Source organism: Cuculus canorus, chromosome 19, assembly GCF_017976375.1.
Source record: "Cuculus canorus isolate bCucCan1 chromosome 19, bCucCan1.pri, whole genome shotgun sequence".
Taxonomy (NCBI): Eukaryota; Metazoa; Chordata; class Aves; order Cuculiformes; family Cuculidae; genus Cuculus; species Cuculus canorus.
Genome location: NC_071419.1, coordinates 1,663,081 through 1,689,985, shown reverse-complemented (window position 1 = coordinate 1,689,985; position 26,905 = coordinate 1,663,081). Strand labels below are relative to the sequence as shown.

The 26,905-nt window shown below is 45.6% G+C and overlaps 2 protein-coding genes across 12 annotated transcripts in view; one reads left to right on the top strand and one right to left on the bottom strand.

The window, feature by feature from the left end:
- Positions 1-16,442, bottom strand: part of STRBP (spermatid perinuclear RNA binding protein) — a 64,612-nt gene extending 48,170 nt beyond the window's left edge. For 7 of the 9 annotated variants that reach the window (XM_054083888.1, XM_054083889.1, XM_054083880.1 and 4 more), the window contains exon 1: positions 16,154-16,272. The gene's annotated coding sequence lies outside the window, so the exon portion shown is untranslated. Of the gene's footprint in view, positions 1-16,153; positions 16,273-16,424 lie in introns of those variants that run through there. The other 2 variants (XM_054083881.1, XM_054083887.1) reach the window with 2 other exon arrangements.
- Positions 16,443-16,467: 25 nt separating this feature from the next.
- The window catches only part of CRB2 (crumbs cell polarity complex component 2), a 54,419-nt gene continuing 43,981 nt past the window's right edge, over positions 16,468-26,905 (top strand). Inside the window, exon 1 of one of the 3 annotated variants that reach the window (XM_054083878.1) lies at positions 16,468-16,565. The gene's annotated coding sequence lies outside the window, so the exon portion shown is untranslated. Of the gene's footprint in view, positions 16,566-16,783; positions 16,828-26,873; positions 26,904-26,905 lie in introns of those variants that run through there. The other 2 variants (XM_054083877.1, XM_054083876.1) reach the window with 2 other exon arrangements.

Below are 26,905 nucleotides of genomic sequence, written 5' to 3'. Positions count from 1 at the left end.
CACTAGACTGCAAGTATTGTGCAAAGAGTTCTCGTGCTCTCAGACAGCTCACATCCTCCGTCAGAATTCTACCACGTTTTAGTTCCGCTGTGACTACTGCACAAGTTCAGGTTCGTTTTTTACTTCCCGCCTAATTGGCCATTTTGTCAAAGATCATCCCATCAAAGGTTCTAGGTTACTAAAAGCTTCTTCAGGAGTTTTTTTTCTTGCCATCTCTCATCCAGCCAACCCTGCTGTTTTCAGTTTGTTGCCCTCCTATTCTCCCCTGTCTTACATTATTATTTCCAGGGAAGCCTTAAGCTCAGTGTCACAACACATAACACCACAGAAGCATCTGAAACAAGATCTGTAACTCTGATCTTAGGCTGTTCTGGTAACAAAAGCCTTCTCTTCTGAGACCCTCCTCCTCCTCAGCGCTGCAGATGGGGTCCACGCAGTCTCACCAGCCCTGAAGAGCTGAATCCTGTCGGCCGGCTGCGCCCCGCTCGGGCCCGCAGTCCCACCTGCAGGGCTCACTGCACCCCCGACACCCGCGGCTACAACAAAGCCAAACCTGCAGTTTGATTCATGAATTTCTTCCACATGACCAACTTGAAATTAATTCTAGAAGTCGTTCACACAAAAAGGAGGGGAGATTTTTAGCAGAATTGTTTCTAAAAAGCACACGTTCCAAAAAAAACCACTCTTCAATGCCATTTAATCAGTGTCAGAAATGGAAGCACTTGGAGTGAGAAGAACGGAAGAAATATTATCTGCCAAGCAGAAGCTCCCAAATTGGATTCAGCCTATAGCGCAAGGACCCCTCCAACAGAAAGCAACGGGGATCTCCCTAGGGAAGAGCGCCCCGGCTGCCATCAATTTTCAGCCTCAGAACACAATTGTTTACTTTAAATGCACGATAACCCTACCAAAAGATTTGAATTAGTTTATTCAGGCATGAAGGCTAGCAACAATAACCGTAATGAAAGTCAAAAGTAACGCCACACCAAATGCATTAGATGGAAGAGAAAGAACCGTTGGGTGGACACTAGAGACTCCAGTCTGCTGTCGATGTCTGGGACAAGATTTTGCAGTAGGAAGTCCTAGCTTCCCTATGAGGAAGAACGAGCACCACGAACAGTTAGGCATGTACAGAACTAATAAATAAAAAATCCTACTTCCCTGGAAATCTGTAAGAGTCTAAAAATATTTTAAATTGGCTTAATCCCTCATCTTCTTGCCTCAGCAGATCTGCACTGCGCACACGTGCTGTCAGATCTGCCACCCTCACCTGCAAAACTCATCTCTTCTTCTCTAGAGTTAGCGCAGCATGGCTGCGTAAAAGGGAAAAACACAACATCAGTAGGGACCATCAGTGTGGCAATGCTCAGTCTGAAGACCACAAGCTACATTGTGAAATTAATTTCTCAGTGTAAGTTGTATCTGTCGGTCTCATCCTTCAGAACTTCCTGAGATCAGTAATGAATTCCACAGCCTGTTTTGTTTGCATATTTTAACATGATATCGACATAAAAGAAGTCAGCAAACTTAGGCTTAGGGCTCTATAGTGCTATATTCTTCAATGTCTTTGGAGCACACAGCTCTGCAAGTAACGGATCCTGAACTTGAGAAGTTACACTTAATCTTTTTAATTTCAAATAAAATCTGGAGTGAAAAAGAAGCTATCGGCATAAACCTGCCAATCCTACCTGGATATCATGTTTAAGAACACGGCCTCAACTCTGTTGGTTTGGCCTCTTCTTTGAATTCCATATAGGGCTATAAATAAGTTTAACCCCTCTTCTTAAGGATGCAATCTCTGGTGCTGCTTCACTCACAACAGCGTGAATGACACTTAGTTGTTCATTTGTTAACAACGTGGCATCCAGGTCAGGAGACAGAAGGATGATCCGGCGCTGCCGCAGCCCCCCTGTACAAGAGGGTGCACGCCCGTTTCGCTCGGAGGGCAGCAAACCAACTGCGCAATCGATAGCAGCATTCACAGCGCTCTTGGCTTTGCAGGAGATCGATTCACATAAACAAAAATCTCACTTTCTCCCCAAAGCTCACTGCAGACGCTACATTTGCTAAAAGTAACACTTGAAATTACTGTCAGGGGAAAGACTAGAGAAAAACAATCTAAGTTAGATTATTTTGGGCCATTAACTGCGTTTTGTGTCTAGCCACTCCAGTTCCCCCAACAAGAAAAACCCTGCTGTTCCCAAAAGCAATGCTGATGGGATTTATTTTCCAAAAGAAGGTGCACTTGGAAAACCACAACCTCTCAGGGCAGGAGGGAGCACAGTTCAAGATACGGAGGACAGGATCAAAACCAGAATTAAAACCCAGCTACTACATAAACTGATGGCATTCTTCTAAGCTGGGCAAGAGGATACAAAACCTTTCATCCCCCAGTGAGGAGTTATGAGGAAGCTAGATTAGAGTCTTAATGTTTTTAATGCCTGCTTAGCCACCTATGTGAATCTGTGTCCACGTCACACCACCATCATTACTAGAGGAGACCACAGCAAGGACAGCAGGAACCAGAGGGAGGTGAACACTGAACTCTGCTCTTGTCAGCACAAAAGAAACTCATTGTCTAAAACTACACTTTCAGTGGTAAGAGCCTGTCACGTCACAATGCTGTCAATTCAGCTTATCCCACAGTTCAAGCAAAATTCAACTCTAAAACCTGAACCTTGTACTAATGAGAAAAATCCTTTTGAAAACGCTACACAGATGCATTGCTTTGTGCACTGGAAGAGCAGTCGCTTCTGTTTTATGAGTTCTTCTGTTCACTTCGCATGGCTCCTCTATTGCAGAAACAGAAGTCTCTGTGCTGGCCCTCCCAGCGCCGTTTGCAAACTCCTGCGCTTGCTGCAGCAGAGCAGAGGCCAATGAGAACCATTTTTAAAAGCTCCTTCATCATTAATTAACCACAGAAATACATTAAAGAAAATAATAACAAGTGAAAGAAGATTCTTCCAAAGACTTTTTGCTTTTTTGGAGGGAAACAAAAAGGAAGTCATGAAACCCAGCTAACACTTCCTCACTCAGCAGTTTGCTCTAAAGCTCTGAGAACTCCTACACCACAGCACCAGGGGAAGAACAGCAGCACCAGTGCAGAGCTCGCCACGCAAGCACAGGTTGTCCCCGAAATCCAGTGGACAAATACCAGACAGTTCACGCTTTACTGAGACAAACTCTGCAAGTCCAATTTGAATGATGATTTCTGCAGGCACTCGGATGCTTCTGTTTTAAGTTTTCTAGAAATTGCAAAGCAGAACTTGGCAGATTTTAATCTGACCCCGCGTGTGTCTTCTTTAACCCAAAGCCTACTCTGTCCCATTACTCTGCAAAACTGTGAGGAAAAAAATCATGCCTTTCAACACATGGTTTCAGACAAGTGACAGAAACATTCCATTTATCTGTGTGCTAAGAACTAAACTTCAGCAGTGCTTTTTCCTCTTGGAATACTGCCATGGAAATTAAAATCTAATAGAGGAATCAAAGTTATCTCCACTGGAGAATAAACACAGTTTGCTAAATAACACTACTTGCATAACTGTATTAATTCAAAGTGGCTGTGGTAAATTTTTCTCCATTTATCATGGGGAGAATAAATCGCATTTCTGGACTCTGATCTCATCCTTAAATACTGCAATGAGATACTCACTGAGGTTTGCAGGTGGCACCAGGCCGTGTTGCAGCAGCAACTGGCGATCCCTGGGAGTTCACTAGCACCGTCTCTGCAGCCACACCAGGGATCAAGGCTTTTTGCAACACCAGGAACAATAAATCAAATGAAATGGCTCAGAGGCTACAAACCAAAGAAGTCTGGGAAACTATTTCTCCATCTACCGGTAAGCGGACAGCACTACCCACTGCTCTATTGCTAACCCATGGAAGAGAGAGCAATCTTCAGGCTGGACTTAACAGCGGAGAGTAAAAAACTTTACTCAATCTCTTCCATTCTGATTCAGTATCAAATTCAATAAGCTTTTATTAGCAATAAAAAAAAATAAAAATTAATCAGACCCCAGCTACACACAGGAATTTCACAACACTCCATAAACATGACCTCTCCAACTGCTGCAATAGGTGTGAACGTTTGGCTGTTTGCATTTAGAAGAGACCCCACTGCCCAACAACTTCATCGACTTGCCCAATGCTGCAGTATATCAGTGGTAGGGCTGGGAAAAATAGATATTCATTTCCCACAGACACCAGGCTCTGGAGTGTGCTCTCTTCCCTCTCCTTTCTGGCTTCCCACCCTTTGCTCGGGCTTCTGTAGCTTATTACAAACTGAACAGGCTCCGCACTGCTGGCTGCTTTCGCTGCTCAGTCTCTCCCTCACAGGACCGGAGCCATCCTTCACGGGCCAGCTTGGCAAACTGTTGTGATAAATGCTTGACAACAATTACCTGTAGATTCATGAGATTCAAATTAGCAATTCAATATCTGAATATAGTGTGATTAAACTCAAGAATCTAATTCAGAATGTGCCCTATTTTCAGGCATCAAATTTTTTTGAGCACTCCACTCTTTTCAAAGTCGAACTGCCATGGACTCGGGAACCTTATGTGTCTTTTCAGAAGAGGACAATGGAGCCTCTCTTTTGTTCAGCAGCAGAACACACACAGTCTGTTCTCAGCAAGAACAGGAGCCAGAAAAATAAGAACATTTGAGGACACTAGCAAGGGACCTGAGCTGTTCTGCAAGGTAAGGGGAAGCCGTGCGGCCCCACTCCACAACGCAGCCTGCTCCTCAGCACAGAGCATCTCACTCTGGACACCACGTTAGAGCATATTGTCTATGCCACTTGGAGTTTCTAAAGCCCTGCCCCTGGCGGCACCCACACCACAAGCCTCAAATGCTATCTCTCCAATCTTCTCCATGCTATACTCCAGCCATCTAAAAGAGTTATTTCTGCAAGTTCACTCAGGATGGCTACTTTGATCCTAGATCTGTTGACAAGGAGACTACAGAGCGCATACTTCAATCCCTACAATAAGCCCAACTCTGCCAAAAGGCTACTTTTCTTCCTTCTAACTCTATCTTCTCTCTGTCTCGTAAGAAACAAACAAAAGGAAAGCAGAGGCACATTTCTAACAAACATGCACTGCTTCCCTTGGGCTTTACACGTTCTGGGTATTTAGATCTCCAGGCAAGCAGTTTTGTCTTCTGTACAGGTAACACACAGAAGTCTAAAAGCTGCTGACTCTTCTCCTTTCCCCATTCCAGTCTTAAAAGCCACCCTGTTCAATCAGTCCCGTGTTGGAATATCTGCAAGCTGCCCTCATGCCGCAGCGCCCGGCTGCTACAGGGAGGCTGGGGAGAGGACGCCCAGTGTTGCGGTGCTGCAGCCTGGAAGTGCTGTGATCGGCAACCAAACCTGTACGAGTTTGCCTGCTCCTTCCTCTTCCCTCCAACCTCTCCACTCTCTACTCATCAGAAAGAGCAAGTTTTTGCAACACCCTGACAAACTTCAAAGGTATTTTTCTTTCTCAGCCCAAACTCATTTTCCCATCTTCTCTACACTAACAGACATCTCTCTACACATTTAATGAATGAATGCTCCTGAGCCCTTTTACAGCATAAAGGCTGTCACGGTTTCTGATCTGCTCCAGCATTCTGAAATAGGAAGAATACTTAAGACTGTATTTTCTACATGCACGTTATTGACCTTCTATTTTATCTACCAACACAAATGCTACACACACACAAAAAGCCTTTTCAGGAGATATTCCACTTTATTAGAATAGAATATTCTTGTTTGGAAGGGACCTACAATGGTCCAGCTGCAACAGAAGAGCAAAATAAAGAAGTGGAGCAAAGACCAGGAAAGAGAGGGGAAGTACAGAAAATCCCTGTTCTCCTCAGCTCTCAGCCAAAACCCAATCTTCTATGTACTCGCTGCTGTACTGGGTGGTGAGAGCAAAGACGACTCATTGAGACAAGGTGCACCTGCAAAAACTGGCAGTAAAACCAGTCGACTACTGCACATCAGCAGTGCCCAGTGCAAACAGAAAGTAAGTCTTTGTTGTTCTGGCACAAGAGAACTCCTCTGCTGCAAGCACCACGCACAGATCAAACATTTACAAGCAAAAGAAGAGAAGCTAGCCAAGGGATTTATATTAAAATAAAGATTACAGATGGCAGTGTGAAAGAAAACAATAAATGTGCCACTGAGTCCCATGCCGAGACAAGCTCTCCCCGAGCAGTTCTTCCCCTGAAGGAGAGATGCAAGGAGACAGCCTGAACCGACTGTTTCTACAGCAACTGCAGGAGTACCATACTCAGACCCTACAGTAGCTGCAGAAGCACCAGTAAATGGATACTCCAATACTGAAGGAGCATTTGGCACTTTCACCCAGGCTCTCTTACCTCACCAGGCAACTCACTGATCCCAATCGGCTTCACTCAACTCTATTTGCCTGTTTCTCTGATGACTCTTCTGAATCCTCTTTATCCTTAACATTCCCTCGGTATTGTTGTTCCCCTCTAAAATTTCATGGAATTAAACATAGCCATCATGGCAAGTTTTGTAGACACCGTGCTGGAAGGATCCTGTAAGGGAGAGACCAATTGCCTCTCTGCACGGTGCTGCTGCAACTTCTCACTGCGGGTGGAATGCTATTATGACAATGACACTGTGCTTATGTTGCATTACTAAAAGCACACTTGGAAGCATCTCAACATGAACCAAAACAGAGGTGTGTTGCTACCCAACTACACTGAAAAAGCAGATCCCTTTGTAACATGCAGCTATTCTAACATTAATGCAGAATCCGTATTAACGATTGCAAAATACAGCACATATGCGCTTGGTAAATTTTTCACCCAAAAGCTGTAATTTGCCACAGGATGTTTAGGGCAGGCCCTATCTCTTTTCCCTTTTACAAATCTGCTGTAATAAGGCACAGCGCCTCAAGAGTTGCAGCTTTATCAGCAGCTCCACATAAACGTGCTCTGCAATGTTTTTTTTCTCTGCAGTGTTACTTTGTTTCACGCTGAAACTTGGCATGAAGCTCAGGCTCCTGACCCGTAGCAAGAAGTTAAACAACACTGGTCATTAGTTTTTCAAGGGGTCAGGAACTCTACAGTTCCAGGTTCTTCAGTGTTGGGGTGGAGGGGTGCAGTTCTTACAGCTCAGGAAAATTCAGTATTCATCTCATCTGCAAACAACAGGTTAATCAGAGAACTCTCAAAGATGTACTTTGTTAACTGCTCTTCCGATTGCTTTATTGCATGAGACCACATCCACAAAATCAGAATTTTGATCGAGAGTGCACTACTTATATAATGGCGACTCCCAGTTACCTGCTTTAAACAATATCCTTTATTTCATTGGCTGACAAAAGGACAATGACTGAGTTCTCCCACAGGATAAAGCAGACTGCATGGAACTAATCACCCTGCAAAAGAATCTTATTCCCACACTAATGTAGGAGAAAAGAAACACAAAGACGAAAATATTTTGGTTTTAGTTTTGTGCCTTTTATCGTGCTCGACTCAAATGGTACCATCGCTACTGAGAAGGTGACAGCTGTTTTTTCTAAAATGTGAAGTACTCTGCCATCTAAAGTGGAAAAGAATCTTACAAGTTCTTAAAGCATAAGCATGCAAGGAAGACTTCTAGACCAAATTCAATCCTCAGCAGGCTAGATTTGAAGGAAGGAGTACACTCCCTGTCAACCATCTTTTACTACAAAGTAATATAAGAAAAATTATTTATTTAGCAACTACGAACAGTGTCAGGTTTCACACAATTCGCTGAGACTGAAAATTCAACCCAGTTTTTTAACATTGTCAAAAATACCCCAGTTATAGGAGGTTCTTGTTTGCTCCAAGGTGGGAGTCATGATTCTCTTCTCTTACACAAATTTAGACAACTGTGTTCTCTCTTCAGCCTCCTGGCCATCTGTAGAGATGAGGAGGTGTGTACAGATGTGGGCTCAGAGCAGAACAAGCTACTTCTATGAGCTCATATTTTTGGCAGTCACCGATTTCACCCTCACCCACCAGAAGTAAAGAAGTTATCAGCCCTGTCTCCTCCCCACCTTCCCAATATCTGCCTTTCTTCCTGGCTTTTCTAGAATGCTTGTCACCATATCTACCAAAGTACATTTATTGCTGGTCTTAAAATAACAGGTTTTTGTAGAGAGGGAAATATTTCAGGCCCGTGTAAGAGAACTCCAGACACAGAGAAATCGTGTGGTCAACCACTGGCAGAACCTGAAAGTGGCCAAACGCTCCCCTAAAACAATACCTCAAGCACTAGACCTTCCCTGGATGGAATGCTCACAATCACTCTGGGCCTGACTGTGATGCACACCGCAACATGTTCCTGGTTACCACCGGTAAGAAGCACTACATTTCAAGCCTAAAGAGGCCCATCGATACACCCACCCCTCTTTGAAGCCATCTGAAATCCAAATGGCATAGCTGATTACCGTAAAGAAACAAATTAAGTCTCCATACGATTAAAGTATTGGACAGCGTGACCGGGTAACCAAAGCAGCCCTAATCTATCTGTTAAGTCCAATTATATAGACATCAAATCAAGAGATCATGAGGCATTAGGACATTGAATAGCTGCTAACTAAACATTTCTAGCTTTCTGAAAAGATGACAGTCCCTAAGAATCTATGACGTGGAAAGGGTATTCTTCAAAGCTAAGGTGGGGAGACATCAGTTCTTGGGCATTTGTTTTCCTCTTATCTTCTGTTGAGCTAAACCAGCTATCAGAGCAAAGGGAAAGATATTTGGTTTGGAAGCATAGGAGAGGTAGAAATCCGACTGTTCTAAGCCTCTGTACCATATGAATTTTCAAGATAATTCCAGCAAGTATCTAAGATTACATCTGAGAACTCATTTCTCAGTCTAGCAATGTCAAAAGCCTTTGTGAGGCAAACAAGATGAACCCAAGCTCCTTCACTTTAACTAGAGTCCAGCCACCCTCTCCAATAGGTTTTCAGTTTACTTATGGGGGGAAAAAAAAATCCCCAGTTCTCACCACACTTATTGTTCAGGAAAGGAACTGCAGAAGGCCAGAGCTGAGGCCATGGAAATTTTTCTCTCTCTTAGTTTCAGGGTGGGGAGTTACACAACTAACACTCACTCACTCACTGCTAATTTATATGAACAGAAGATCCCAACTGGCCGCACACTTTATGTCTTGATATAAAAAGTAGCCAGTCAGGTTTCTAGAACATCCCTGTACTAGTCAAGTACAGTCCAACCTCTCACTGATCTACTGTAACATCAGTCCAGGCTTGGATCTGGGGGGGCAGAACTACCACAATATATGACATCAAGGAGACAAACATTTCCTAGATTTTTATGGGTACCAATCCTCAATTCTCTCTACAGGCACTTTATAATCTTCCATACTATCCCATATGGATTCCTTGCAACCCCTTCCTTTCAGCTATCTTACTTGGAATTCCACGTTCCCTACTCATCCCATCATAGCTCAGCTTTCCAGTGGCTACACGTATTCCCCGGTACTTCACTCCCTGAAGGCACATGCTGTACATCTACAGCTCCCCCTTCTAGTCTAGTCTTTTCCATTAAAACAAATATTCAAATCACCATACTATATATACAGAAATCAAGTAGAGAAATATGAAGCCCATAGAGGGCCAGGAGCAAGCCACAGCACCCCGCAGCCAGAGAAAAAGAACACTTTTCCATATGCAAAAAGCTACCCCTTCAGCACAGAAGTATAAAAAAATAGGAATAAATAACTAGTTTTTCTTCTTGTCTTCATACCGGATAACTGCTGCTTCCACCCAGGTTCAGCACCAGTCATGCAGCTCCCAGAACCTCCCGCAGCAGAGCCGGATGATCCGGCCGGGCAGGCTGTGTGGCTGCTGACACTCCCCACTGCTTGAGCGGCAGCACTACAGCCACACTTGGGACCAGATAATTAACACCACATAAATAGCTGTTACTTAAATTCAACTCCAAAACTGAGGATTAAATGTTAGCACATGTTACTCAGCACTTTCAGAGCCACTGATAACATGTTATTTGTATCTATGGTTAACAAAAATATCCAAACCCAATCCTATTCGTCTTATCTGCATAAGGTTGCAGCATCAGATCCTCTCTGATCATGCTGCAGTCTATAACAGAAACAGAGCCCGACTTCCCTCAGGCTCCCACAGGGCAGAGAACTCAAAAGTCTTTTGGTGGTTTTTTTTTTACTTTTTAATACAAGCTCTAATTTGTTTTTTAAATAGGCTGATCTTAACTGTATGCTTTCACCCAGTCTCCAGGTGATACATTTGGTACAACCATTCAATGTCTTGCAAAGCAGGCTGTAAAAAAGACCATTTAAGTGAAGTACCTTCTTTATTCAAGCATACACCAGCCAGCAATTTTAAGACTTGACCTACTTCAACAATGGCAACTGAATTCAGAGGGGTGCAGCTTTGTACACTATTTTTAAAGAGCAAAGATGAGGACATGCAAGAGAGATTCCATGTTTATGGAAAAAGGTAAATGGGCTCGAGGTAACAATGCTTTGGCTGCTCCACCATAACACAAACCAGAGCCACCCCACACCCTACACAAGGAATACAAATTTTTCTGCCTCCTCCAAGATTAACCATGACTCAACACGGTCCAAAGTTACAGGACCCATCTCTTTTAAAACGTGGAATAAAAAGGTGCATTGACTTCACAGTATCACTGGCACTAGGAAGAACCATTTTGTGGCACAGTCTCACCGGATGACGGCAGCAGTGCCACATGCCCCAGCAGACCCTGCTCCCGGCCTCCCGCTGCCGCTCTGCCAAAGCTCCTGGTGAGAAACCCCTAACACTCGTTTCCAAACTGAAGCTTCCTGGGCTCCACAGACACCTGCAGTCTGTTCCTGCTTTCCCAGGAGGGGAGGCACTGCCAGCTGGGAAATAGGATGAGGGGAAGATTCTGCTCAAGGTCATAATCAGCTGAATTAATCCAATAGCTTGGGAGAAACATTCCCACCTGGAACATCATGCCTGCGTCTTAGAGAATACTAAAGACACTTCAGGGCCCAGTACTTAAAACGCTGTGCTAACACTCACATTTGCTGTATTACAAGTCAAACAAGAAATGTATTTAATGAAAGCGTCTCCCCTGCCAAGAATCTGAGGAAACAGAGAAGTGAAGGCCTCACAAATCCATTTGCCCTTTTCTGCTCCTGCTACGGTGCAATTTTTAAGAGGCAACATCAGTTTCTCACCACCGAGTTCATTACTGTCAAGCCAAATGCCAAGGTTGGCTTCAATCACTGCTTCATGTCTCCAGCACTCACTACAAAGTTTAAGGTCTAAAATCTTAATTGATTCTGTTTTCTAAGGTTTCTTCTGGTTCTGTGATGTCTCATGATTACCCACCAGCAAGAGGCTTCTTCCCAAGCAGATACACAAACATTTAATTTTCCAATAAAGTCAATTTAAAATAAATGCAGAAAAAGAACAAGAAGGAGCGAAATCTAATTTACTGTGATAGCCAGACACACCCAATTTTGTTTTATTTTTAAGCATACCATTAAGAGCAATTTAATTCCCCTATGTAGATACTGCATGAGAGAGAAGCATTACTGTAAGAACAGCTTAGTACTGTTGGTACACAAACCTTACGACAGATAAATTAGAGCCTACTAAACCAGCATATAATTTACATTTTGTTATGTCAATCACGAGTAGCATCTTGAGGCTCTTAAATAGTGCGCCCGACCACAACGCAAGGGAACTAATTTAAATCAACCCATGTGGCAGGATCACTTTGGCTTCCACAATCCCAGAGATCCCCTCAAGTGAGTTAGCTGCTGGATTTCATAAGAACATTCCTCTTTAACATCCATTTACACCTTTAAGTTATGAAAATATTATGGAGCTATTTTACTACACAGGATTTAGTTTTGCATGGCTATAGAAAAAGCAATGAAGTAAAACAAGGGCACGGGGTTTGATAATCCACAGCCCTCTGGACTGGAGAAGCCGATCAGCAGAAGCGCAGGTGGCCCCGTAACACTGCATGGAACACTCACACCTTGGATCGGTCCCTGGGTTCCAGCCGGCAGCAGAGCAGGGACAGAGCAGCCCCGGAATGTGCTTTACGTGCCCTTCAGCGACAGCAGAACAAATGACATACCCTGAATGTCTCCTTGCGTCTCTCCTATAACCAGCACCGTGTCTACATTCCTGTACCGCACAGGAGCTCAAGAGAAAGGTCAGGAGATGCACTGCCAGCTAAAGTATGAACACAAGGCAACGGAACAACACAGAGCAGGGTCCGAGAATTCTTGCAGTCCTCTTTAATTAAACTCTTGATGTTTAGAGTGAGAGGACCAGAAAAACAAGGTAATTTAGCTACAAAATTAGTCCAAAAACCCTAAATGCAAGAAGTTTACAGTAATCCACTCAAATTATTCATAAGAATTCCTGCACGTGCTTTTTCTTAACAGGATGAGAACTAAGGTTTTCAAAAAAACTAACAGAAACGCTATCCCTCTGTGAGCTGAAACGGTCTGTGTGCCACTGGCTGGGTCTGCCGTCATCAGCGCTCGGGGAAAGACTAGCGCACAAGAAGGGAAAACTATACAAGTGCCAAGAAATGCAGAAGTCAGAAAATATTACTTCTGGTCTTGTAGCTTGTATCAATTATTGCTTTTAATGAAAAATATAAGCAAATACTTTCAGGTTGGACAGCTTAGGCTTCCATTTCCTTAAATATGAAGTACGAAGTTTCCATCTGTCAAATCACGCTGCCAGTACAACTGTACTCAAACTAGGATTTCTGCAGAAATGTTTGAGAATTGCATTTTTCTGCTATTTAAATCTGCAACTGTTTTTCAGGCTGCTTTAAACAGGATTCTTCCTTTCAATTCCACCGCTGCAGCGCACACAGCAGTCAGGCGATCCTCACTTGCCAATATCACTCAGTTTATTGCAAATCCAGGACGCAGCATCGGCCAAGCACTCCTCATGTACGGTGTTAGAACAGGGAAGCCCTCCCTCCCCCAGCCTCAGTACAGAGCTACAGAAATCCGAATGCTGTGCTAAAGTCCTCTGTTGGCGTGGCTAGACTCACCGCAACTCCTAACTCGCCAAGAGTTGAAAGTCAGCCTAGTGCAGGGTAGAATCTCTGTGCTCGCTCTCACCCTCAAAGCAGCCCATCCGCGGGTACCTTCCTCTCAGCCTCCCCACGTGCTCTCAGCTCACACTCACTGCCCGTTTTCCACCGTTACATATTGACACTCGGACACATCGACTGCTTCCAGGTGTGTGTACATCACCACAACACAGACAAGGCTCTGCAAACTCCTCTTCTATGTTTTAACAGATTCTTCAACAACCATGGTCACACTGGCTTCTTACACACTGGAAAGCTTCTTAACCAGCCCGGGCACTTCCCTCTCCCCTCTTTCCCGTCACGGACAAGCTTTTCAAAGAGTTCTATTTACATGCCAAGTTACAAAGTTCAGCCACTTCCAAAGCGACATGGAAATAGTGCAGCTTTTATGATTCTACAGTGAGTTTTTTCACAACACCAAGCAGCTTCTTAGACCACTTTATTATTATTATTATTATTTCCAAACCGGATTTCACAGTCCACCCACAGGCCTTTGAGGAGCATTAACCAAGGGGCTTCAAAGGCAGAGTGCTCTGCAACCTTAAGCATCATGTTACTGAATGAGCATCCATGGAAAAAACACTTAAACGTCAGAAACAGGAGTTGCTGAAATCTGCATATTCAGAGTTTGAGCTCCTTTCTCTGATGCTCGGGCATGGTATGCCTTCCACCATCCTCCGTGCTATCTTTCCATTTGCTTACTCTCTCTTATTTGCTTCCGAATCTTTGCTATGAAATCAAACATGTCTGAAACTCCTTCTTCTAGCACAAACCACCAATCAATTCTCCAGTAACATCGACACCAGTTATCGTCTGGGGCTTCCCCAGCCCCCAGGACAAGCATTTAGCCTGATGACCATTTGGAGCAAGGACTGGCACTTCATCAGCATCTTCTTTGTGGAGAGACAACAATACTGCCAATACTTCAATAACAGTGATCTGTTTGTATGAACAGCCTATGCAAATAAAACCCCTTCATAAGAACAGGAGTGAGAGAATTGTCAAAGACTAAATATCCTACTAGAAATGCCAAGGCAGCTCTTGCACCATCAACAAGAAGATCCTGAGAAGCAGAAAACTGAACATATTTAAAACCTTGCTATCGTCAATCCTTACCCACTCTGTTCCCCATCTCCCCTTTCATTCCACACCAGTATGAAGCAGAGGAAAGATCACTGGAAAGTTCCATAGTGAAGAAAACGAGACATGCCAAGAACTTCCAGAGGCAAGTTCAACCTCCAAAATGTGACCAGGAATTCAGTAGAATCTACAGCCAGCCGCAGTCTGCTGACTGGGATCAGTTCCTTCTCTCTCTGCTGGCAGGAAATCACTACAACCCAGCTTTTACAAACTTCGATGGCACACTGAAGAGGTGAACTACCCAAATTCTTGGAAAACACTTTTGCTTTTCAGAGACTATTAGGTACGACCTTGTGCAAAGAAAGGGACACAGCAACACAGCCCCTGCAGAGACACTGCCAGGCTTCCTCCCATCCCATTCCAGATGTTTTGGTTTTAAGGCCTCCCCTTCAAGTACAGGCAGCACTTTTCCATCTTCCTTCCTTCCTGCAGACATTGGGCCCTCTCTGCCTCCACAGTTGCTTCCTTTGGGTCTCTCAAAAGTGGTTAGCGTATCTTCACAAAGAAAACAACGACATCTTTTGCAAACAATCCTTCCTTCTCCATTCTTCTCAAGGACGTTCAAGTATTTTGCGTGAATGAAGGAAATCATTTTCATTTTCTGTCCTTACCCTACAAGGCCAAGTTTCAAACACTCACCACAGCTCACAGTTATTTTAATTTAAGTTAAATTAAAATAGCTGGGATATTTAAGTTAAACTTGCGCAAACGCTTTCTGCGACTGGAGCTCTGAAGTACCTCAGTGATCCTGACAACAATGCCCATTTAAGCCTTTCTTTACTTGGACCACACTTGGAATTTCTAAGTTTTCAGGACAAAGTACAATAAAACTTTTACAAAACGTTTACAGACTACAGCAGGGAGCAAAGAGGAACAGCTCAGCCCCATCCAGGACCTCATTTACAGCTTCTCTGTGTTCTGTTTGGAACGCGACCTCTCTGGAGAGGGGTATTCTCACTTTCTGTAAATCGCACGGCGCCTTTTTCAGAGTGATGTAAATAAATAATAAGACATTTCGGTAGATAATGCCCATTTCTGGTGCGATGCAGAACCTGAGTTTTGCTCTCAGCCGCCCGCCCGCCGCCCCGCTTCCAGAGGAACCCGCAGGTTAACCATTAACCAACCTGGGCCGAGGCAACCCGGGATGGAGGAGGAAATATCCCAAACCACGGGCTGCACTGTCACCTGCGCCCCCAGAGGGGTACCCGCCCTGCGCTGGGGAAAGAGCCCACCTGCGGGCCCCGAGACCCCCCCGCAGAGACCCCCCTGCGGGCAGGTGAGCGCCGGGGGGAGGGGTGCCCCGAGACCCCCCTGTGCCCACCGAGACCCTCTGCCCGGGGACAGGTAAGCGCTGACCTCCAGGGGAAAGGGGTCCCCTGAGGCCCTGCCCCGTATGTGCCGAGCGCTGAGGAGAAGGGGCCCCGCTGCGCCCCGACACCGACTCCACCGGGACCCGCCTCACGCACGGGTACCCTGCCGTGCGCCGGGATAAAGGGGGGCCCCGAGAGCCCCCGCCCGGGGACAGGTAAGCGCTGAACACCGGCGGAAAGGTGCGCCCCACGACCCCGCCCCACCGCCCCCCCCCCAGCGCGGGGAAGCGCTGCGCAGCCTCGATAAAGGGGCGCCCCGAGCCCCCCCCCGAGCCCTGCCCACGTCGGGGGGTCTCGGCGCCGGGGCACGTGCGGAGCCCCGGGGAAAAGGCCCCGCCGTGCACCAAGCCCCCCGCCCCACCGACAGGTGAGCGCCGCGCAGCTGCGATAAAGGGGCGCCCCCAGACCCCGCGCCGCCCCGAGCCCCGCTGAAAGGAAAGCGGCGCCCCAGACCGCCTCCCCGAGCCCCGGGGGAACGCGGTCCCCCGAGCACCACCGCCGCCCGCGCCCCCCGCCGTGCCCGGCGCTCTCACCCCACTCGCCGCCGGCCCCGTGGCGGCTCCCCGGCCCCGCGGCTCCCCGGGCTCCGCAGCGGCGAGCGGGGCGCGGCACGTGACGCCGCCCGGCGCGCCCATAGGCTGCGGCCGCGGGCAACGTGCGCCCGCCCCCTCCCTGCACCTGAGAGAGCGCCTTACGCACACTACGTAGCGGGAGCGCGCCGCTTCCTCCCTCCTCGCGGCAGGCCGAGCGCGGCCTTACGCCATTGACGTAAAGCTGCTCGCCTCGGCCCGGGCGGTTTCCTACCTGGGGCCGTTACTCCTTGCGTAAACTGCGTAATCCCTCTCTCTGGCGCTCTGCCGTTCGGAGCGCTCCCGCCGCGGCGCCGGGGCGGGAGCGGCCGAGCCCGTACTTAGGAACGCCACTTACGTAAAGCCCCTCAAAGAGGTTAGTGTTCCTTACGGATTCTCCGTAATGTCGTCAACGCGGGCGCTGCACCTGAGAGGGCTTCCTTTGCGCAAACGCCGTAGGCGCTGGCGTGCCGTGCGCAGAGAGCGTAAGCGATGTGGCCGGGTGCTGCACCTGAGAGGGCTCCCGTTGCGCAAATGCCGTAAGTGCTGGCGTGCCGTGCGCAGAGTGCGTAAGCGAGACGGGCGGGTGCTGCCTCATGGCGGGGCGGATGGGTGCGTGAGGGGAGGCTCCGCTCCACGTGAGTAGCTGCTCCCTCTCGGAGCCCTCAGCCCTTCTCCGAGGACATCAAATTCGAGGCCGCTTCACCGTGTGTTCCGGCGGGTCTAGCCTCACAAGGAATGCAGCGTTCGGCGATCTCTATCTTTCTCTTAGAAATCGAGATAAATGGGTTCAGGGCTGTGGGGAGACCGTGAGCGGCTCCCAGCGTGGAGAGGGGCTGCGGGAGGGCGGGGAGGGGCTCTGCACCAGGGGCTGCAGGGACAGGACGAGGAGGAATGGTTTTCAGCTGAAAGAGGAGAGATCGAGATGAGGAGTTACGAAGAAATGTTTTGCTGTGAGGGTGGGGAGGCCCTGGCCCAGGTTGCCCAGAGAAGCTGTGGCTGCCCCTTCCCTGGAAGTGTTCCAGGCCAGGTTGGATGGGGCTTGGAGCCCCTAATCCAGTGGGAGGTGTCCCTGCCCATGACAAGGGGTGGGACTGGATGGGCTTTGAGGTCCCTCCCAACCCAAACCATTCCATGATTCTGAGGTAGCTCTCAGCTCCCTTGTGATATTTGTCGCCAGTCCCATCCCTCCCGCTGTAATAGAGCAGATGGGCACACGGTGTGGTTGACGAGGGACCATCAGGTGTTGTTCATTAAGCTCTTCAGAGAAATGCCAGTGTGTCAGAGCCTTTAAGTACAGGGAGGAAGGATTGAGTCTGGTGGAATTTTTTTTTTCCTTTGGACGTGCGTTCCGTAAAACCTCTATGGTTTTGCATCAACATTCAAATGGCCAATGTCTTCCCATGAGTGCTTCAAAATTTTAGCTGGGTTTTCTTGGTTAGGTGTCTTTTCAAAGTCAGCTTTCAACATATAAGTCTGTGAAAATCCTATTTAATGGTACTGTTTGCACTTTTCAAAACTAGTTTTATATAGGCTGTAAAGATGAAAGTTGACTGGGGAGCTCTGTGCCAAAATAATCGGCAGGTGACACGCTGCGCTGCAGCAGCGTGTGAGGAACTCTGGCAAAGGGTAGCAGGATCAGGAGATTTGCAGGGCTGAACTGAAACAGTAACTAATTCAAACGAACCATTTGTAGCATTAGAGTGGTAGTAGAAACCAGGTGTGCATGAGCAACTTCACGGGTAATGAGGGGTCTGGCTTGTTCACGTTATATTTTGTACCCTTCTTTGCAAGCCTGTGGCTGAAGCGTCGCCCTAGTTCTGAGCGGTTGGACGCGGGCTCTGCTTCTGTAACAAACTTTTATCTCATATTGTTTAAAGGTTGAAAGGAGAAACAAACCTGAGGGAATATCAATTACTGCTTTCAAATGTAGAATCGAGGTTTCAAAGCCACCAGTGAGTTTTAGCTACATCTGCTGTGTGGCCTTAAACTGTCAGTGTAGGCCTTGAGAAGGGTCAAGAAGGTGACAGCTGGAAAATCAAGGACTGGTCCAAGGACTGAATGTGAGAACGCTTTTATTTGAAGTCGATTACAAGGAATAGGGATGCAATACAAATGCAGCCTAGAGGAAAGCTGCTGGAGGAGACAATGCAATGGGAAGGGACAGCTGTGAAAAGTAGTGGCTGTGTAGTGGATTGTAGTAAGGAGAGGAAAATCTGCAAGAGATGGCATCTCAGGTGGTGAAGCTTTTGTGGAGACAGAAGAGGGGTTTTCAGCTGTGGTCTGAGTGAAATCTTGAGTTTTTCTGTTATGTTCTCCCTTGGGCTAATGATTTACCAAGGGCAAAAACACAGAGGGAAGGGGATTGATGGATTCATTTAGAATATAGGGGACTGGAAGAGCTTTGGGGCTGCAGTATAAGGGTATAAATTTAACAAGGGGAAGAACGTATGCGGTTTGGAAAAGAAGTTAACGTTTGTCTTTAGGCTTCATGGAACAAAAAGGAAGAAAATTGATGTACGTTCAATAAGAGATGGGGACATAAATTGTGCCAAAAGCAACCTGGAGTTAGAGTTACCTTGGTGAAAGTTAGTCATTGACTAACATTGCTTTTTCCTGGCATAAAATACTTGCATAGAAAGATTATTTATTTAGAAGTCTGTAACTGTGGTGAAAATAATGGGTATTTCCTGCAGAGTTTAATGATCCGAATGATTCCAGCAAATCTGAAATTTCTAGGACAAGCGAGTGTGGAAAGGGAACTCATAGTTACCTTCTGAACACTGCATGGTGGCTTGCCCTGTCTCTTTGTACCTCCTGGCTGCCCAGGTTAGTTAGAATGGTCTGACTTGAAGTACTTGTGCCGTAACAAGTGTATATAATGCAATAAAACCAATCGTATGAGACCAGCATACAGACCTGAGATGTCACTGTGGAGAGCAGTCATGGTGACTGAAGCCTTCCAGGACTATTTTGCTCATTTGTACTGACACAGTGAATGTAGAATTAGTTTGTAAAAACATCTCTGTTCTGCACTGATTTTCCTGCTTGCAGATATCATATGTAATTTATGCTGTATTCTATGACTGCAATAAAGAAATTTTATTACCAGTATTAAATAGAAATGGAGGCAAGGATCCTATATCTGGCCAGCATGTGAAGGTGTTTTACCCGAGGACAAAAAAAAAAAGCCAGAAGAACAGAGGGGTGCTTTACAAAAAGTTGTTGGTAGCTCCTGGTTTGAAGGCTGGAGGGAGACAGGCACTGAAATCCGCAGTGAGCAGCCCTGTGGGATGGTGAACTTGGATGATCTGGCATCAGCTGCAAACCCTGTGTTAGGGACTAAATGGCGATTAGCTATGGTAAAGGGAAAAACCCTAAGTGAGCAAGGATGAAATGTAACCTATCAGATGTCAAGTGTTCGGTATTGTTTACAGACAAATGGGAATGTTCATCGTGCCCGAGGGAGGAGAGATTTTTCTCTTGTTATAACTCAGAAAAGAAATCTCTGTTTGAGACTCGCCATTGTCCAGTGACCCAGTTCTTACAGGTTTCAGATTCTGCCTTTGGACATGTACTGCAGTTAATGGGATTTGTGCAGGGAGATCTGAGGACAGAGTTGGAATTGGAAAAAAAACCCGCTGCACGAGGTCTGTATTTTAAAAATCTTCACAAGAAAAGCTCTCTTTACATGTGAAATTAGTCTCATAAGCGTCACAGGAGCATGAAAATAACAAAAAGCCGGAGAAGTTGAAAAGGAACTTGTTTGACTTTACATCTTCCTCATCTATAAAGCAAATAATTACATGTGCTTAACTTTAATTTCAGTGGGATGCATTGCTTACTTAAATGTGGCTGTTTGCATGCTTTGAAGCCTGGCAGGGTTTGAATGCATCCCAGACAGGAGGCTGGGCTTTAGAAAGGCGATAAGCTAAGAGGGCGGGCTTGCAAATATGAGGAGAAAATCTTAAAGTTCGAAAGCAGGTCTTCTTTAATGACAACAATGAAGTCAGAAACAATCCCCTACAACATAAAACAGTGTCCAGGACTGCTCTCCTGTCTTGCTGTATTCGCTTGTGCGGAGAGGAGATATGAGAAGAGGAGGGAGGTAGGAAGCCAGGGGATACAGAAAATGAAATAGAAAGTCACAGTGTCATCTGGCTTCTACAAAAGAACCCAACAACATGGAGAGCAGAAGGTGAAAGTTAAAGGGTTATAACAGATGTCGAGCAGATTAGAGCTGCGTTCAGGAAGGGTAAACATTTCTTTTTTTTTTTTTTTTAAATCCCCTGTCTTTGCAGGGCAACTGGGCAAGTGTTGAACTCAGAGTCAATAACAACATTTCTGCAAATCTTTGTTAAGATCAAAGGCTCAATATTTGAGCAGTCAGTCGCTGGGAGCGGTCTGGGGGTGCGGGAAGGGAAATCAGCAGTGAAAGTACGGCAGGTTTTAATTGAATCTCTTTCTCTGCAGGATGTGGGCAGAGGATTTGCAGTGGGGGGAAGACAGATGAAACGATATCGGTGCTAGTGTAGTCTTTGCTGGGGTAGATAAGCAGTGCTTGTGGTAGGTGTAACTGAGTGTGGGTACTGATCTGAAAGCAAATCCAAGTCTTAGCCCAGCAGCTCTCCTTACACCCTGTTTGTGGTGGGACTGCTGTGACTTCAGCCTGGTTTCCCACCACATCACCGGGAGTGCAAGTGCTGTGGGGTGTACTTTGACACAAGCTCTACCAAGTCTGTTCCCTCGCGAGGATCCTGCAGAAGTTGATTAGTTGATTTTGTGTTTGGTAATTCTCAAGTGCCATCTCACTGTTCCTGAGCATTCCACATTCTTCCTAGATCAGAATTGACCCTTTTTTTTTTTTGTGCATATTTGATTTTAGCTTTTATTGTTGTGTTTTATTCCATTTTGCCATCATTTTTGTTTGGCCCATAGTTCCTAGCTGGTTAATCTCATAGAGTCATTAAGGTTGGAAAAGACCTCTAAGGTCATCAAGTCCAACCATCAGCCCAGTGCTTTTGGCTAAGAGTTTATTCTGAAAAATGCTTACAAGTTCTGTCTTCATTAAAAGTAACGAGGCAGGAAAGGGAGAGAACATGCAGAGTTCTAGCCAGAGTAGAGCGTGCTTACAAATGTAAAATCTGTGCTGCAAAACAAAAGATGACATGCATAATTGTGGCGGTTCGCTGTATGCCTACCTCGTTACAAAGTGTTTTACAGAGTAAAATAATATGTGGTGCAATCCTGAATAGCTGTTTGACTTTGGGCAGGAGAGAAAATGGTACTGGAGGAAAACTGGGCACTAAAACAGGAGGGATCACACCATGAAATGTACCATAGTGGTCCTCAAGGCCCAGAGCAGGCTCTGTGGGGGAACATTTTGGAGATCTTTTTAGCCATAGGGGTGAGGATCAGCTTGAAGAGCAAGTGAAACTGGAACCAAGTAAGTGGGAAACACTTTCAGATTATGACTAATGCAATTATTAGAGAGGCTACTGCCTGCACTGTGGTGGATTTAGCTGCAAATGCGAACAGAAGTTTGGCCATGTATGATTGATTCCAGGTTGGGTTACAATTTAGGAGTGCAATTAGTGACTCATTTGCTACTTTATATCAATTATTAAAAACAACAAAGGTCCAGGGTAAAAAAAGAGTGCCTCTTTCAGTATGTGCTGCTCTGCTTGTTAATCTTCTGCTTTCCCATTTCTATTTGATGTGTCGCAGCTTTGCCCAGTGTCGTGGGGCAGGGCGTTCCTTATGCTAGCGGTGAATTGCTGTACGCTGTGCTGGCACTCAGCATTGCAGTCCCTCTGGTTTGACGTCGTCGCTGCATCCCTGCCCCGCTTTGTTTGGCTGCAACCAGCCCAAGTACAGCTGTCTGTAGAGAACCTGCACATCAGCAGCTGCCTGAACCACGTGTAAACAGAGGTGCTTTAGTCTTGCTTTTATAGATGCTGTCCAGGACCCAGTGTAGTGTAGCGTAGCTACCCTGGGCTGTCCTAGCATCCCTTATAAATTGTTTTGTTGACGGTGCTGTCTTCAGCCCACTGGTTGTGCTCTCCCCCATCTGGCAACTGCTGAATGCCTAATTAAAACATTTCCACTAGTGGCCATGACAAAGCTCATAGCAGCAAACAGACTTTAAAACGTGAGCATGCATGTACAGACATGTTTTCTGCTGAGAGTATTTCATTGTGGCCTGTGTCCCAGGAGTGTTTCCCAAGAAATTAAAACTTTGTCGTTAATTTAACGTTTTATTTCAAAATGTGGCTTGCATCGCCCAAGATGGAAAAGAAGATGAATCCTTTTAAGGACTGCTGCCATATTGATCGTCACTGACTTAGGAGGGGGCACAGGTTAACTCCTGTCAATGTAGAGGGGGGAAAAATTCATTTAAATTCCTCGAAGTGTTTCTGCAAGGAGGTGGAATCTAACCAACTCCTGTTGGTGGTACGGTGTCAACCCCACAGCAGGGAAGTGAGATGAAGCGGGAGGCACTGATTTCATACCCTCGCACATGGCTAATGCAGTGATTGCAACCCTGGGGGGAAACAGAGCGAGCGGACCATGGGAAGAGGCCAGGCTCCCAGGCTTTCTCCAAGGGACATGTCCTGTCGCTGCTTCCAGGAACACGATGTGAGGCCACACAGGAGCACTGAGCTGACCCAGCTGAACATCCCTTGTGCAATAGGAAGGCCAGGAAACCAGCAACCTTCAGTGAGCATTTAATTAAAATTTCTACTAAAGGTGAGGCCCTAAATCATCATCTGAGGTCTTTTGATCCTTGACATCTCTCCTTTGGGAAACGGGGTGTTGATAAATCATCCGGCTATAAATTTTACTTTCCTTCTGAATGGAGGTGCTTTTACCTGTTGTGCATGTGGGAATATGAGGTGTCTGCTGCTGGCTATGGGGCGTCTCTGCCTGCACTGTCTGTGCAGGGAAGGGCGTCAGAAAGAAGGTTCTGCATCCATGTTGTAGCTGAGCACATGGCATTGGTGTGTCTTACGCAGCAGGCATCTCATTGCAGTTTGATGGCACGAGGTTGACTGTTGGTTGGCAGCAGTCCTCCCTACAGGAGGTTGGACAGTGTGAACAGACATACAAAGCGGGACTGAACTTCAAAGGTGTCCACAGTTTTCACTCTTAATACTTTATAATGCATATTTCAGGTGTGACTGTGATTGCTTAACTCTCAAGTGATTGTGGCTGGTGTGGCTAACAGGTTTATATTGCTGGGACTGTAAACATGATGAACCAATCTGGGAATCGGCTGCATTTTCCGTTGTGCAGGTAGGATATGGTGCATGCATATCTTGGATATGACAATGCTTATCTTGGGATATCGGGGACAAGTAGTAAATACTGAGGGAATATGTATATCTTTTCTAGAAGAACGATGATACAGCTGTGAGGGTTGTTGGTTTAGGGAAGAGTGGGAAGGGAGCAGGTCAGGGAGGACAGGAGTTTAGTGCAGGTCCTTAGATGGATGTACTAGGTTTTCTTCTTTTTTTCCCCTTTCCTTTGAAGTTCAGGATTGAAAACTTGCCATTATTCCGAAGCAGAAACAACCTGGGTGGCCGTTTTATCACAAATAGGCAGAGTAGTAAGGCAGGACTATGACTCCGCTGAAAGAGACTCTGTCATACGAGAGGTTTTCCAGGTCAAGATAAAAAGCAAATTTGCCCTCATCACATGAGCCTTTGTACTGCAGCCATATTTTCTAAATGTTTTTTGCTTATCTTTAATGATTGTGCTGCTATCAAAAATAAACCCAGCTTCCATCTCTGCGGGTGTTGTATTTAACATCAGCAGTGAATTGGCTTTTTCATTCATAAATGCTAATTTTCTTTCTGTTTTCAATCTGTTTCTGGTACAAAAAGTTTTTGTTTTCAGTGCTGGGGTTTTTTTTCCCCCCCTCTCTTTGGTTTTTTTAACTGCATGTTTTCTCCTTATCATATCTGTTTCTATGCATGGCGATCTGTATTTTTTTGATGAAAGCAATCACTAAGTTTCCATTGATGACTCTCAAGCCTGGAACTTGAATCAGAGCTTGTCTGAGTGCAGCTGGCAGTGCAGCCATAATAATAATAATTGAAGAAAAGCTTTACTAAGATTCATTTTCATTAACAGAAAGTGGAGAACCCTTAGGAATAATAGTAATTGTTAGACAGAAATGAAAGGCTTTGAACTGTGGTCAGAAATCTCATCTCAAAATCTTGCTATAATGAGAATTTTGGTTATAATGAAGAAATTTTATAACTTCATTAAAGTTTTTGTGAGACTGCAGCCAGAATTCAGTGGCCTTTGGAAAAATGTTCATAGGCTGTACCCTTCAGATAAAACACCGACCTTGTAGGAGCTGGTGTGAGTGTTGCCCGATTGTCCTGGTACCCAAACTCCGTATCGCAGTATGGGGTCAGGGCCGTTTGTAGATCTGATGTCTGTTCATCTCTACGCAGCTGAAGTTCTAGAGCAATGGATATAGCTCAGTACCTGGATGTGACAAACCAGGGGCTGGCACATCACTTTAACTGGAACCACAGTGGAAGGCTTGCTCTTTGAAAACTATTCTGTCTTTTCTGGGATAACATGCTGCGTTCCTTGCACTGCACAAGTGTCCTTTCAGTATTTGAGACTCCACATGCCCTGCACGCTGCTGCCAAACTGACAGTATTGTCGTAGATAAAAGGAAACAGGTCTGCAACAGGTACGGGTCATATTCCAAGCATTAGGTGTGTACCTCGACACTTCATAAACTTTGACGTGCCAAGACACTATCTAAATATAGGATATGCAGTAGCTGGAGATGTCGGTGAGCCATGACTGGCAAATGGGCCATGTGTGCTGCTGGAACACTGAAAGATTTGGGTGTCTGGGTCACGTGAGGCGTGGAGACTCAAATGCTGACTCAGTTTTGAAGTATATCAGATTTCCTCTTAAGGGAAAATTGAGCTGAGTCGTAAAGATGGTCCCTGGGCAGTCTGAGTATTTGACAGAGCAGATATCCTTAGACTGCCATACACCAGGAAGAGTTCTCCCAAGGTTTGCTTGCCCAAGTGTGAGTCTGGAATGGTCAGGTTGGGTCAGTAGGTTCAGAAGATTGTAATTGACTGTGATTTAGAGTCTTTCAAACAAATGTTGTAAGGAAGGTAGCAATTCCCATAATCTGTTTTGTGGACGCAGGAGCCTATACAGGTCTGGAGGGTGGTGCCTGTTGTCACAGGCATCAGGAGGAGTCTGGAAATGAATGAGTGCATGGCATGTTCAAAAGCTTAACAAGTCTGAGCTCCATGCCAAGCCCAAAGGAGCTGTAAGTGGTCTTTAAAGTGGGGCAGGACAGGAGAGATGCCTACTCTGGGCACCGTACGGGAGTAGGGGAGATGTAGCAGCATAGATTAAACCTGAGACGTTTGAACAGAGGTGTCCCTGAGCTTTTGGGAGAGTACGTTACATACATTTTCTTATATTTAGTGTAGCACATCTATGAAATGCCTCACTGTGTGTCTTAGTTTTGTGCGTTAGATTAGAAAGTTACCTTTGAATTTTTGATCTAAATTAGCTTGCCTTAGGAATGGGAAGTTAAAGGCTGTTGGTGTGTCTTCTTTCTTTTTATGTATTGCTATCCTATTTTGCTTTCCTATTATAGATGCTATTCAGCAGTGCTGCCTCTTAGCTTTTGTGTGCAGCCTTTTTATCGTTTCACTCAACAAATACATGTAAAAATTCTATTAGATGCAGGTGTTCACAGACCTATGACTTTTTATTTATTCCACTTGCTATTTGATGACCTAAATGAATCAGCTCTTCTAATTACTTATTTAAGGACTATTGATCTCTCGGGTTTCTTCTGGGAGGCCTTATGGAATAGCGTATCACACAAATAACATTAGTTGCCTGCAAATGAAGGCAAGCAGACTGTTGTAACACTGGAGTAACCAGGCAGGTGGTTTATTTTAGGCTAAATTCTAACTGAAATATTTATGTGCAGATTTAAATACTAAAGAACTGGAGCTCACACAGTACTGTCAATGCGGCTGCTGTTGGTCAGCAGTTGAATCTTCCCAGTGGAAAGCCCCACAGTTACGTTCTAAAGATGTGCAGCAGTTCAAGCCCTTTGCTAGGAACTGCAGCGGTTTGAGCCACCGTCCTTGGATTCCCATTTCTGGAGTGCTGGTGTGGTCACTGGAGAAAGAGAACAAATGACTGGGAAATTTAGGAGATACAGAAGTGGGGTAGCATTGAGAATTAGCATGTGATCATCAGGTTTCATCATGTTTCCTGAAGACTCTTTCAGGACAGTATTTAAATGGTAATATTTAACATTAAGACAACCTTGTAGATATGGTTCTTTAGGGCTGATCTTTGACATTTCTACATCTCAAAGTGTGCTATGTTTTGTGTTACCCAGCCTACAGTAAAACCTTCAGATTCTATTGTGTCTTGGTTCATCCTGTGTATGAAAAGGGGGACGGTGGTGATCTGCTGAGGGTTTATGGAGCTTGCTTAGAAACGCTTGCTGTGCCTGTCTGGATAATGTATTTGAAACCAGTCTCTGTCATGGAGAAGAATAATGATCTCTCTAGTTTCAAGACTTCTGTACTGCTGGTGCAAACTCCTTTTTGTTTTTCCCTTTTAGATATTCCACCCTTTGTACTGCATTTCCCTCTCAAAGAAGAGCAAGGTGCTTTTTCAAGGTTTGTTGAGGATGGT